This window comes from Procambarus clarkii, unplaced genomic scaffold, assembly GCF_040958095.1.
Source record: "Procambarus clarkii isolate CNS0578487 unplaced genomic scaffold, FALCON_Pclarkii_2.0 HiC_scaffold_257, whole genome shotgun sequence".
In the NCBI taxonomy this organism is placed as follows: domain Eukaryota; kingdom Metazoa; phylum Arthropoda; class Malacostraca; order Decapoda; family Cambaridae; genus Procambarus; species Procambarus clarkii.
This window is the reverse complement of record NW_027189290.1, coordinates 114480-128554: the sequence shown is the minus strand read 5'-3', so window position 1 is coordinate 128554 and position 14075 is coordinate 114480. Positions and strand designations below refer to the sequence as shown.

General features: G+C 42.6%; 1 non-coding gene across 1 annotated transcript; it reads right to left on the bottom strand.

The window, feature by feature from the left end:
* Positions 1–1126: 1126 nt before the first annotated feature.
* On the bottom strand, positions 1127–1200 carry TRNAN-GUU (transfer RNA asparagine (anticodon GUU)). Its single transcript has one exon. It is a non-coding gene; the product is annotated as a tRNA-Asn (tRNA).
* Between the last annotated feature and the right edge of the window lie 12875 nt (positions 1201–14075).

Genomic DNA, 14075 nt, shown 5'->3' with positions numbered 1-14075 from the left:
TACTGTGCACAGCCAGCTGCGTATGACATACATCATAGCATGGGTATGTGATCACTGCTGCACACGATGGGTATGGGTTCACTACCACTCATGAACAGGACATGTATTGGAGGCACTAACGCTCACAGGATAGGTATACATGGGGTCTACAGGATAAGTATGGGATCCACTCAGCCCTGGAGGCTGATCTGTCGTGTTTGTTGAGGTCTATAGCAACTCTTCTTGCATGTAAACATTCCAAGCATAAGAATTATATTTTGTGTCTGGACCGAGATTCATCAGTCAGTTACGCAAGTACTTACGAACATGTTATCTCAGTCTTTGGCGACTTTACACATATTAAACAGTTGATGAGCTCCGAAGGACTGGGAGGCAGTTTATAATTATATATTATTTTCTAAATTGTTGTGTTATGCCGCCAAAACTCGGCATGTAGATGTTCAACCCGTCCTCCTAATAGAACGGCGCCTTTTGACGAATACTCTTCCCAAGACCAAAATTTGTCGTACTAGAAAATAGTAGCGGCTCGTGAAACTGCAGCCCATCCTCTTATTGTTGCAAAGACAACCTTAACTAACTGAACCTTCCTAGGCCTAATACACGCTGTTTAAGGCCTAATATCGTACATATGTCTGCTATGCTAGACCTAGGAATATATATGTTTTTTTAGCTTTATTTTTTCAGACTATAAAGTGATTAGTGTTATATACTTCACTTCCGACTATAAAGAGTCTATAATTAAGACTATAATTAAGAATTCAGACTATAAAGTGATTAGTGCTATATACTTCACTTCCGACTATAAAGAGTCTATAATTAAGACTATAATTAAGACTTCAGACTATAAAGTGATCAGTAAGTTCTATTATGTAATGACTTAGTACGTCAACGTTTGTACTATGGAGCATATACAACAACTACTGTGTAAACAGGAGGATGGGTCGCGACGTTGACATACTGTGCCGTTCTCTGTTGTGTTAGGATAAGGTCACTTACGCGCGAGAGTTTGTTGACGTTGGGAGACTTGAGGAGGACGGGCTGGATCACGGGGCCAAGTGTGACATCGCTGTCAAGTGTGTTATGTCGCTCTTGTCTGAGGTCAACCCCTAGAGTTGGCCTAAATAATCGCCCCCGGGTGGGCTCGAACCACCAACCTTTCGGTTAACAGCCGAACGCGCTAACCAATTGTGCCACGGAGGCTCGAGGAACGTACTAAACAAATTTGTAATAAGGCGGAACTACTTAGATATCGAAGTGTAATAATTATCTGAGTTTGAGAGCTACTAATAGTGGCCTCGATGAGGACAGGAGGCCGGCGGCTTGTCGACGGTCCCCCATTTGCTTTGATGATATTTTCCTGATGATGATAATTCCTATAGTGTCCTAATGCCTAAGTAACCTTGTGTCTAGTGGTCACGACGGAGACGGGAAGCCGGCAGCTTGTCAATGGCTCCCCCATTTTTCCTAAGTTTCCTCCTTTTCTTTCTTCCCTAATTTTCCTCCTTTCCCCCCACAAAAAAGAGTAACAACAACAAAAAAGAATCTGGGGTTGGAGTCCCTGTGCCTTCTTGTACCAACTTCGAGGTTAACTCCGGAGCTGGAGCCCCCTGGAGGCAGTTCCTTGTTGTCTTCAACCTCTTACTGACAGTTCCTGCGACGGCGCTGGAACCTGTCTTATTGGCGTTTGCCTTTCCAATTGAGACGTTCTGTGCTGTGGAGAGGGGGACCTGCTGCATGGGTGACAGCTTCTCCCCCCGTATCAACCTACCCTGGCTTTGTGCCCTGGTGAGGCCACTCCAGACCGACAACCAGAACGGAACTCCATAGTCTCCTGAGACAGATGGACGCCTACTACTTGGATGGTCCACCAGTTTTTACATTCTTGTAAAGCCACTAGCACGCATAGCGTTTCGGCCAGGTCCTATATCCTAATACGGCTAAGTCCTAAGATTAATATTAATCTTAATTAATAACCCCGGAATACGACCCGTCAAATCGTTTCACTGCTGGATGAAGAGAGGCGTACTGTTAAGAATTGGAACCTAGTCAATCCTCCTCGGTCAGGATACGAACCCAGACTAAATTGCTCGCGAATTGCCGGGCTAGAGTTTCACCACTGCGCCACGGGGACTGCATATACTACTGCATGCACGGTGACCAGTCATTGAAAGTTTCTCAACAATTGGGAACTCTAATAAGAAAGTCAACCAAACCGTAGGAATAGTGAAACGAACCTTTGACTTCATGGAAAATGAAGTTATTGAACTGTAAACATCTCTGGTGCGGCCACATTTGGACTGCTGTATCAAGCATAGAGGCCTCAACTTCAGAACATATCTGCTGTGGAGAAAGTACAACACAGAGCGACAAAAAGCATCTGAGAACTATATTGGCTCCCATACCAGGAACGGTTGAGGGCCCCAGGACTAACACAGCAAGCCAGACGGGGCATGGTGGCTCCCATACCAGGAACGGTTGAGGGCCCCAGGACTAACACAGCAAGCCAGACGGGGCATGGTGGCTCCCATACCAGGAACGGTTGAGGGCCCCAGGACTAACACAGCAAGCCAGACGGGGCATGGTGGCTCCCATACCAGGAACGGTTGAGGGCCCCAGGACTAACACAGCAAGCCAGACGTGGCATGGTGGCTCCCATACCAGGAACGGTTGAGGGCCCCAGGACTAACACAGCAAGCCAGACGGGGCATGGTGGCTCCCATACCAGGAACGGTTGAGGGCCCCAGGACTAACACAGCAAGCCAGACGGGGCATGGTGGCTCCCATACCAGGAACGGTTGAGGGCCCCAGGACTAACACAGCAAGCAAGACGGGGCATGGTGGCTCCCATACCAGGAACGGTTGAGGGCCCCAGGACGAACACAGCAAGCCACAGTATACAGAACAGCGTACAGTATACAGAACCCCGTACAGTATACAGAACAGCATACAGTATACAGAACCCCGTACAGTATACAGAACAGCATACAGTATACAGAACCCCGAACAGTATACGGAACAGCGTACAGTATACAGAGCAGTGTAAATTATACAGAACAGTGTACAGTATACAGAACAGCGTACAGTACACAGAACAGTGTACAGTATACAGAACAGTGTAAGTATACATAACAGCATACAGTATACAGAACAGTGTACAGTATACAGAACAGTGTAAGTATACAGAACAGTGTATAGTATACAGAACAGTGTACAGTATACAGAACAGTGTAGGTATACATAACAGCGTACAGTATACAGAACAGTGTACAGTATACAGAACAGTGTATAGTATACAGAACAGTGTACAGTAAACAGAACAGTGTAAGTATACATAACAGCGTACAGTATACAGAACAGTGTACAGTATACAGAACAGTGTACAGTATACAGAACAGCATACAGTATACAGAACAGTGTACAGTATACAGAACAGTGTAAGTATACAGAGCAGTGTACAGTATACAGAACAGTGTACAGTATACAGAACAGCGTACAGTATACAGAACAGCGTACAGTATACAGAACAGCATACAGTATACAGAACAGCATTCAGTATACAGAACAGTGTACAGCATACAGAAACCCTATACAGTATACAGAACTGCGTACAGTATACAGAACACCATACAGTATACTGAACCCTATATAGTATACAGAACCCTGTAAAGAATACAGAACAATGTACAGTATACACAACAGTGTACATTATACAGAACAGTGTACAGTATACAGAACAGTGTACAGTATACAGAACAGTGTACAGTATACAGAACAGTGTACAGTATACAGGAGAGCATACAGTATACAGAACCCCGTACAGTATACAGAACAGTGTACAGTATACAGAACCCCGTACAGTATACAGAACAGCATACAATATACAGAACCCCATACAGTATACAGAACAGTGTATATTATACAGAACAGCGTAGAGTATACAGAACAGTGTACAGTATACAGAACCTCGTACAGTATACAGAACAGTGTACAGTATACAGAGCCCTGTACACTATACAGCACCCCGTACAGTATACAGCACCCTGTACAGTATACAGAGCACTGTACCAATAATCCTGTCCAATAACGATGGTCTGCTTTCAGCCACTGATACTGCTATTGAATTCAAGAGATTCTTCTCTTCCATTGGGTCAACCTTGCAAATGATATTCCATCTTTCAGTACTGATGTTCAGGACTATCTTACAGATAACTACCCACAGTCTCTGTACCTAACGCCCGCTAATTCCACTGATGTTACTGACATAATCAGTTCCCTTAAGACCAAATCTAGTGCCCTTGCTGAGATACCAACTCTAATCTACAAAAAAAAACTCCAGATCTTTAGCCCATGCCATTGCATTGCTCTACAAGTCACTTGAACTCCAAACTTTTCCAGATATTCTAAAAAAAAAGCGAGAGTAACCCCAGTCCATAAATGTGGTGATCTCACTGATGTCAACAACTTCAGACCTATATCAATTCTGCCAAGCTTGTCAAAAGTATTTGAAAAACTAATCTACAAGCAGCTTTACTCTTATCTAGCCAAACACAATATACTTAGCGCTTGTTAATATGGCTTCAGACCCCCCAAAAAAGTATTAACGATGCACTTAACTTGATACATGCAGCTCTTGATAAAACTTGATACATGCAGCTCTTGATAAAAATGAGTTCCCTGTTGGGTTGTTTGTGGACCTGCATAAGGCTTTTGACACTGTCAACCACCAAAACCTTCTTCTTAAATTACATCATTATGGAGACAGAGGTCACTTCCTGCAATACCTTCAATCTTACCTTACTGACAGGCTTCAGTATGTTTCTGTGAATAATTCAATTTTTCCCACCCTACCCATCAACACTGGTGTTCCTCAGGGCAGCATACTTGGCCCTCTCCTCTTTCTCATCTACATTAATGACCTTCCAAATGCCTCTCAACACCTCAAACCAATTCTATTTGCTGACGACACAACCTTCATCTTCTCCAGTCCTGACCCTCTTACTCTAAATGTCACAGTGAATACTGAACTAAATAAAGTCCATCTCTGGCTAACTGCCAACAAACTCACCCTCAACATTGACAAAACTTTCTATATTTTGTTTGGCAATAAATCCTCAAATCAAATTAATCTCGGGATAAACAATATCCAAATTTGTAACAAAGTAGATGGCAAATTCTTTGGTGTTGTTACGGCCCTCTCGGGTCGCAACTGGGTTCTTACTCTGATGTTGTTAGAGGAAGGGTATCCGGCCCCAAGCCAGTAGTGGCTTTCAAGGGATGTGATCCGTAACGCAAGTAAACTAAAAGGGGAAGGGAAAGAAAGGCAAAAACTTAATATAATATAATAACCGCCACCAATAAATAATATATATAAAATTACACAGGGGGAGGGGTATTAACACTGCACAGGGGAATTATCTACACGGTCGTCTTCTCCTGAAGACTCTGGATCCTCTCGGTGTCAAGCCCTCGGTGCTCTCGTGGCCTCACGACGAATTCTTCGAGAAGCTGAGTCTACCCCGGCCACAGGCCAGCCAAAACACAGTTCCACTGGGGGCACCGCCGTGGAGGCCGTCAACCACAAGTCCAGCAGACTGCTGGCAGGTTCCGGATCAGCAACGCTGTTCAGGCCACTCCACGAGCGATACTAGGGTAGCGCCCTAGTCAGGAGCCTCGTGTGATACCACAGATCACTCTCCTGTCCACAATACCCCAGTGGTCAATCGTCTCCACCAGTCGGTCCCGGGTACGACAATCCTTCAACTGCCACTTCACTGGCAGGGTAACACCACAGTGTTCCTCCGAGAGGCGACTCACAGCTGCTGCAGCAAAGCACTTGGTATGGGGACGGCTGCCTTGGGTAGACTGACTCAACTTCCCTTACAGCAGTCCCAGGTCGACTCTGTAAGCAGACACGTCATCAATAACAGGGACACACTAAAGCACCTCACTTACAGGCTCAGACACAAACGCCCGACGTATCCACTCCATAGATGGCGTTGTCGTCTGAGCACCACCTCACCAGAGGTCAGCAGCGGCGGTGTTGTGAGCTGAACAGGACTGGAAACTGGCCCTTGTGGCCGGTACACTTCGTCCTCACCAGGTGTCGTCGTCCATTTGGAGGGGGTTTCGGGAGCTGACCCACAGATGGCGCGGTCGTCACTGCTCCGTGCTCGGACGCTGGATTCGGGTTCGTAACAGGTGTTCTCATAGACAACAAGCTGAATTTCCAGGGTCACATTCTAAATATATAAAAAAAAGTTTCAAAAACTGTTGGCATTCTTTCTAATATCAGATATTATGTACCCCGCCCAGCCCTGGTGACTCTCTATTACTCCCTCATCTATCCATATCTCAACTATGGTATTTGTGCTTGGGGTTCTACTACACAAAATCATTTACGTCCTCTAATTACTCAACAAGAAGCTGCTATTAGAACAATATCTAACTCTGGCCCCAGACAGCACTCGGTACCCTTACTCAAATCTTTAAATATGTTAGATATTAAGTCACTGCACATCCTCTCATGTGTACTCAATATATTTAAAACTCTGAACTGCAATGTCAATCCTGACCTTAGAAGCTTCTTAGAAGGTTGTAACAGAACTCATGGGCATCACATCAGAAACAAATACCTATTTGATATTCCAAGAGTGCGACTTAACCAAACTAGAAATGCTCTACAATTCAAGGGACCCAGAACGTGGAATGACCTCCCCTATCATGTCAAAGACTGTACCTCTCTCAACCAGTTTAAGAGTAAAACCAAGTACTACCTAATTAACTCCATGTAACCTACCTTACCCCTTATATGTCAACCCCATGTCGTGCTATTTTTTTTTAAAACAATGCTGTTTGTTCACGAACTTGTACAATTTCTGATTTCTGCCATGTTCCCCCCACCCCTTTTTTTGTATTTTTTATTCCTTTTTTCAACATAATTTATACCAAATCCCAATTACTATTAAGTTTTATTCTAAGTTTTTTTTCCCATACCTTGCCCAAAACGCTATGCGTACTAGTGGCTTTAGGTACTGTATGTACTAGCTCTATTTATAAATCCAACATTATGTTTGTAAATCAACTATTTATGTACTTTCCTGAATAAAATTTACTTTACTTTACTTTACTTATTTTACCGGTAACAGAAGACAAACGACCCTGCCAACGGGCAAGGATTGAAGAATGAATAACTGGGTAGAAGTTGGAATAGAAGATAGAAGGAGACAAATGGGCAAAATGTTTCTTTCACCCTAAGGCCCCTGTTACCTAGCAGTAAATAGGTACCTGGGAGTTAGACAGCTGCTACAGGTTGCTTCCTGGGGGTGTGGAACAATAAGGAGGCCTGGTCGAGGACTTGGCTGCGAGGACGCTAAGCCTCGAAATCATCTCAAAATAATCTCAAGATAACCTATTGTAAAGTCTAGGAGAGGGAATGTACTCCTGAATGGAGTATCTGGCATCTGGCATCAGCAAGAATTATAGAAAGCGGAAGGGAAGGTACTATCAAAAGTGATCTTCACAATTTATATATTTATTTATTAATTTATTTATTTATTTATTTATATATATACAAGAAGGTACATTGGGATTGTGCGGATACATAGCATAGTAATTACACTCTTGTAAAGCCATTAGTACGCGCAGCGTTTCGGGCAGGTCCTTAATCTAAGAAAATTTTAAGTAGGTAAATACTTGCAAAATTTATAAAAATTATAACAGTTACATAGCAAGAAAAAAAAATAAAAATTGAGAGAAAATTGTAGGCATATTAAGGCACATAGGTAGCTCAGATTGACTGCAATGACAGCTTGAATGGTAATTTAACAAAAATTAGTAGGCACAATACAGCATATAGCTAGCACATAAAAGAAGACAGCAATGAACACAATGATAAGGTTGTTTGGGTTAAGTACATAAAGATTGGGAGATTGGCTAACACTAGATACAGAGCAAATTTAAAGTTCAATGTAGGAAACTACGAAGATGAAATTAGGTACTTTTTGGTTTTGTTTTTAAATGACGCAAAAGTTTGACAGCTTTTCAATTCACTAGGGAGTGGGTTCCATAGACTAGGTCCCTTAATTTGCATAGAGTGTTTACACAGATTAAGTTTGATCCTGGGGATATCAAACAGATATTTATTTCTGGTGTGGTGATAATGGGTCCTATTACATCTGTCCAGGGAGAGTTTCAGAGCATGGTTTGCATGGTTGCGAAGAGGCTGGTGACGACCACGAAAGGTTTGGGTGAACGTATCAACCTGGAGGACAGAATGGCCTTGGGCTGCAAGGATATGTTTAATATCCTCGTGGCAGTCTTTCAGGTCCCTAACACCAGCCGCAACATAGTGCGGGCGGATAACAGTGCCAATACTGACATTTAACCAGGTATTTTTGGAGATCCTAACAGGGGTCTCCCCAATGCTGGACAATATGGCTAAGTGGGCAGCTGCTTCCTGAGAAGGAGCAGCAATGACACATGAACCAGTACGGGTGAGGTTAAAAGAAACAGAGGTATCCACTGAATCAGCGGGGTGTTTATGGAGGAAGAAATCATCAGGCCGTGTAGAATGCAGATGGTTGAGATCAAAGTATTTAGTCCACATAGCAGGGCCAAACAAGGTGTGGAACATATTAGCACTGGCAGGAATCATGCGAGTGCAGCTGTGGGGGGGGGGGGGGATGAAGCACTCCCAGTAAGAGTGGGGAGAGGGGGGAGGTAAAAGGTGCTGACGTGGTCATCCCTGGGGTCGTGGAGCTCAACCCTACCACAGAGGTGGGAGGGGACCGGAGGGAGTTAGTCGATAGGGTCAAAGGAGTAGCTTGATCTGGGCCCAATGTTGCGGGAGCTAAAGAGCCCAATCTTCCAACACAGTCCGCCACGGGGGCTTGGTCGCCCACGCCACGAGCCTGGGGAAGTTATAAGAGGATCATTCAGTGGCATAGGAATGAGCAGGTATTAATTTAATTTACGAATAAACCCCCATACCCATCATGGAGCCACAATTAGAAGATAGAACACCTGGCAAGATGCCCCCCCCCTCCCCAGGGGTGCATCATGAGTGTACTCCCCGCAATCATCACCTTAAGAACCGTCAGTCCGTCAAAATCGGGTTCAGCAACGAAGGCGAGGATTGACAATAAAAGCGTCTCCTCCCTCGCAACGTCGGGTACCACAGTTCTACGGGTGAAAGTGTGCCTCCCCAAACATCCGGGCTTCAAAACAGAAGATGTTCGAAAGAATAATGAAGCCATGCAAAAGATCGGCGGGAAATGACAATTAGAAAGAAGAAGAGGGGGGGGGGGGAGGCAAAACGAAACCTGAGGAAGAAGAAATAGCATCCAACATGATTAGTGAAGACGGCAGAGGACTGTCCCATGGAATATCATACCATGACTGCTGCCCACTAAGCCCCTCTCACGAAAGGACAATGAGGTATGTCCTTTAGAAGCATAAGGCTACTAAAGGACAGAGGAAATGCTGTCCCATGGAGCATCACACTCTGACAGCAGCCCACCAAGCCTCCTCACGTCAACAACGGGCAGGAATGTGAAGGAGTGACGGTAGGAGACCAACTCCATCGTCACCCGGCGTTAAACCCTAAACTACTGCAGCAGACAACGACTGTCAAGTGGAAGGCAGTACAGGGGTTATACTGACCCAAACCAACACTGCTGCAACCCTGCCAACAGCCATGTTAACTCTGCCTCAGGGGAAAAGGAAACTACTAGTCTTAGGCTGTTTTATGAGGGTTCCAAGAAAACCTTTGTCACACAGAGGGCGACAGAACAAATGGAATTCAAACCAGTGATGCAGGTCACCCTGAATATACTTGGGTTATTATCCAACAGTGGACCTAAACCCTACAACGTGGTCAAACCCTACATTCCCTTGGGTGGTTACCTCAGACCTGTATTCTCTATAGTCGTGGACACAATCCCATCTGACCTACATGTACCAGGTCTAGGGATCACAATTAAACATTTAAAAGAGCAGCGAGTCAAATTAGCTGATCCATAAAACAAATCTGACCGTATCAAAGATATAGGAGTGTTAATTGGGTCAGATTATTATAAATTCATCTCTAGCAAACACCAATTGCACGGGATGACCATACTGAACTCTGCAGGTGGAAAGTCTCATTGTGTGAAGAGAACTAGAATGGTGGCGATGTGATTATAGACTAGTGAAGATATTGACTCTTATACGTTTCACCTTTTTTAAGCCGGGTCTTTCCCTCTAACCCCGTCCACTCCCACAGCAGTACACAGGTGCACATAGTTACACAGCAGTACACAGGTGCACACAGTTACAAAAGCAGTGTGTAAACAAGAGGCTGGGTTGATATATTTGGAGGACAGTGTGAAGCCCAGACTGTTACTGGGTCTCAGCCAGCAAGGGAGGCGCCACGCTGCCAGATGCATCAGTGTAAACATTGCCCCAACATCCCATTGGAGTGTTTAAGGCACTCAACAACGGGTCGTTAGCAGTGTCTCCTATGACCAACTGCTCATACCTTTCCATGCATGTAATATTCTTTTGTCTTGGTGTCGAGAATGGCTGATCTTAATTACCTCAAGGAATGTTACTGATGAACAATCATCAACGGACTTACCAATATTAGACATATATGTGCAAGTTAATGTACCCATTTATTGTTGAACATTATGTGAAGGGTTTGACCATATGTTGATTTATTGGTAACTATTTTTGGCCAGGAAGTGAAGGTTATGTGGTGAAGATATTGAGCACATTAGTTGTATGTACAGTTTTGACCAAAGGTTCACCTCAGTTACAGAGGAGACAGTCACGTGTGATAAGATAATTAACAACATGTTTGTGACATGGTGTAACGGGAGTGTTGAGGAGAGTTCAAGAAGAGTACACTGAGGGGTTGTGGGTCCAGCCTCAGTTAATATCAATATTGGTCATCATCATTTATTTGTATTAAATGTTCTTAAATAAATATTTTGGAGTGTTCTTGTTCTCTTGAGTGGCTTTCTGTTCTAATTTACAAGGATTTACAAGAATGTAAAAACATCATTGCTATGTATTCTTATAAACCAAATGTACCTACTTGTATATAAATAAATTGCATTTCTTCAATCTGGTATGGTTGGTGCACATATGGTTGATGTGAGGCCTCACCAGGTGACTCTCTGGGTGTTACTGGCATCAGTGAAGTGCCAGAAGCAGAGCTTTCTTTCCTTCACAGTTGAGGGGAGGAACCAGTGGAGCTGGGGGTGCCCAAAGCCTCACAGGGACAACGACTATCCAAAGTGGACCTCTGGGCTCATATTGCTGCTCAGCAACGACAGCAGTGATTCTTGTTGACACTCCCAAGTTGGGTGAGAAAGAACTAAGAAATTATCCCCACCTGTTATGATATGAGGTTATGAACTCCCAATATATATTATATATTATATATTATATATTATATATATATATATATATATATATATATATATATATATATATATATATATATATATATATATATATATATATATATACACATATACATATACATATACATATACACACACACACAGCATCAATGGAAAACATAGCCTGGCCAAATATCAATAAGTGTCTAGGGGAGTGAAAGGCTAACAAAAAATATTCCAGTTTACTGGGTATTAACATAAATGAACATAACAAAAATAATACAATCTATAAACTCACACTCAATGATTTATCCAGCTTCTCAAAGCTGGGCATGATCATCAACAGGTCTCAAAACTGCATACAATCAGCACTAGCTGACGCCAGGCTCTATCGTGGCGCAGTGGGACACTAGCGCCTATTAAGCTGCTAATGCCAATACAGGGTGGTGGTGGTGTCAGAACCATTAACAAATGAGGCATGAGGAATCAATATCATATACAGCACAATGGCATCACTTAAGATCCTCAGGTACCCACCTCACTAATATATATAACAGCACCTATCACCTGGTATAAAGGATACACAATGGTAGAATTGATCCATGGTATACATTACTACAACATGACAGATATCCTAACAGTCAAATGACACAAATAAGGTCACAAGACCCGGGCCGTAGCGACAACACATGCGCTCGACTGAGAACTCTTGTTGGCAAAGGATTTTTCAGTAACATAAAATATACTCGTAGTTTTTATATTGCCTTTACACGATCTGTTCTTGATTATTATGCCTTGCACCTTCTTAATTTTTCTCCTAAACAATTACAAGGCCTAGATGTAGTACAGAATGATGCCATGCGCATCATCCTGGGTTGTCCTAGAACTGTCAGAATTGTTAACATGAGAAAGGAACTAAACTTCCCTTCAATTTACGAAAGAATAGTTCTACTTAATACTATGTTTTGCGCCAAAACTTTGAAAAATAATGGTCCCCCAGCTCTATTCAAATTAAATTGAGATCCATTCTAAACAATTCTGACTGTTCCCTCAATCCGCCGCAAAAAGCTCCCTACAGTGTGTGGCTCAGTTGTTGTGCCTATAATCTTCAGAAACTGAATGTGTCTCTTAACCCTGATAAAACTGTTCACAATATTCCCCCTTGGAAAGATGTGGAGGTCTCTCGGCATTATACCCCCCATCAGTGTAAAACAAATGTATAACACTGACATTTTGAGATGTATAACATTAGAAGCTATTGACAGTCATCTTCAAATTCTCAAACCCACTGAATCCTATGCCTTTACTGATGGCTCTGCGCAGTTAGGCATTGGTAGAACAGGTTGTGCATGTGCAGTATATAAGTGGAATGAAATGATCATGTCTAGTACATAGAGATTGAACAACTGGGCAAGCACGACACAGACCGAGCTACTGGGCATTTATCTAGCCACTGAATACCTTAAGCTCAATGGTGGTGGAGTTATTTTCTGTGACTCTAAAAGTGCTCTGCAGTCCTTAAATAACCCATCACAATGTATGTTGGAAGTAGCTTGTAATATTAAACGGAATGTAATTTTTGCCAATGATAATAACTCTTGTATAAAATTTGTGTGGATCCCATCCCATGTTGGAGTTGGAAAACATGACTTTGTAGATCGATTGGCCAATGAGGCTTGCAGGAAAGAAAACATTGATTATGACTTTGGACTAACTAATGCAATTATTAGAAACATACAAATTAAAGAAATTAATTCAGATTTAGAAGAACTAAGAAATGCCCAGAGACCTGAAAGCTGCAGTATTAAAAGTTATGACAAGTTTTGTAATAATAGGTATTTGTATGGTCAGCACAGTAACCGAACCAGGCAGTGTGATGTAGTCATTGCGCGAATTCGCCTTGGCTATAGACACATCTGGCAGGTTAGTGAGGCTGAGCCACTACCAGAATACTCAGATTGTAAATTCTGTGATAAACCTTTAATGCATTCACTAGAACACTATATTGTTGAATGTGAAACCGTAAAGGACTTCAGGCCTCCTGGCCTCTTGTACCACCAACTGTGTAACTATTTTATTGACTCAGGTGTTCTGGACGACATCCTAACAATTTATCCAAAATTTGCTTGTCCATTTTAAAGAATGAAGAACAATTTTATTTATATTACTTCTAAGCTGCATCACTTATGAACCATCCCTGCTCTTGTGTGGCAGTGCACAATAGAAAGTTGTTTTCACATATCCATACATTAAAACATTGATTGTAACCATGATATATATGTGCTTCAGCCTACAGTTTAGACCTATTGTGTTGTGTATGACCCTCTGTCCTGCGTGACAGTGAATACCAGCATTATCCTCACTTTAATAAGACTTTATCAAAATCCTCAGATTAGGCAAAATTATAATTATTTTTGTCAATAAAGATGTTAATAATAATAATCGACTGAGAAAATCAAAGAGTGACCGCCCAGAGCCATGCTGGCCGGGAGCGACACTGTATCCACCTCTATGAGTCAGCTGACGCCTCTCTTTCAAATATCTCAAGCTCATACACAGACATATCTCGATCAAGAACTTCTAATTCATATATCAACAAAATAAAGACTATAATACACAACCTTACATATCAATAATTCAGTACATTAAAGATTATATAACGATATAAAAATATGTGAACAAAGAATT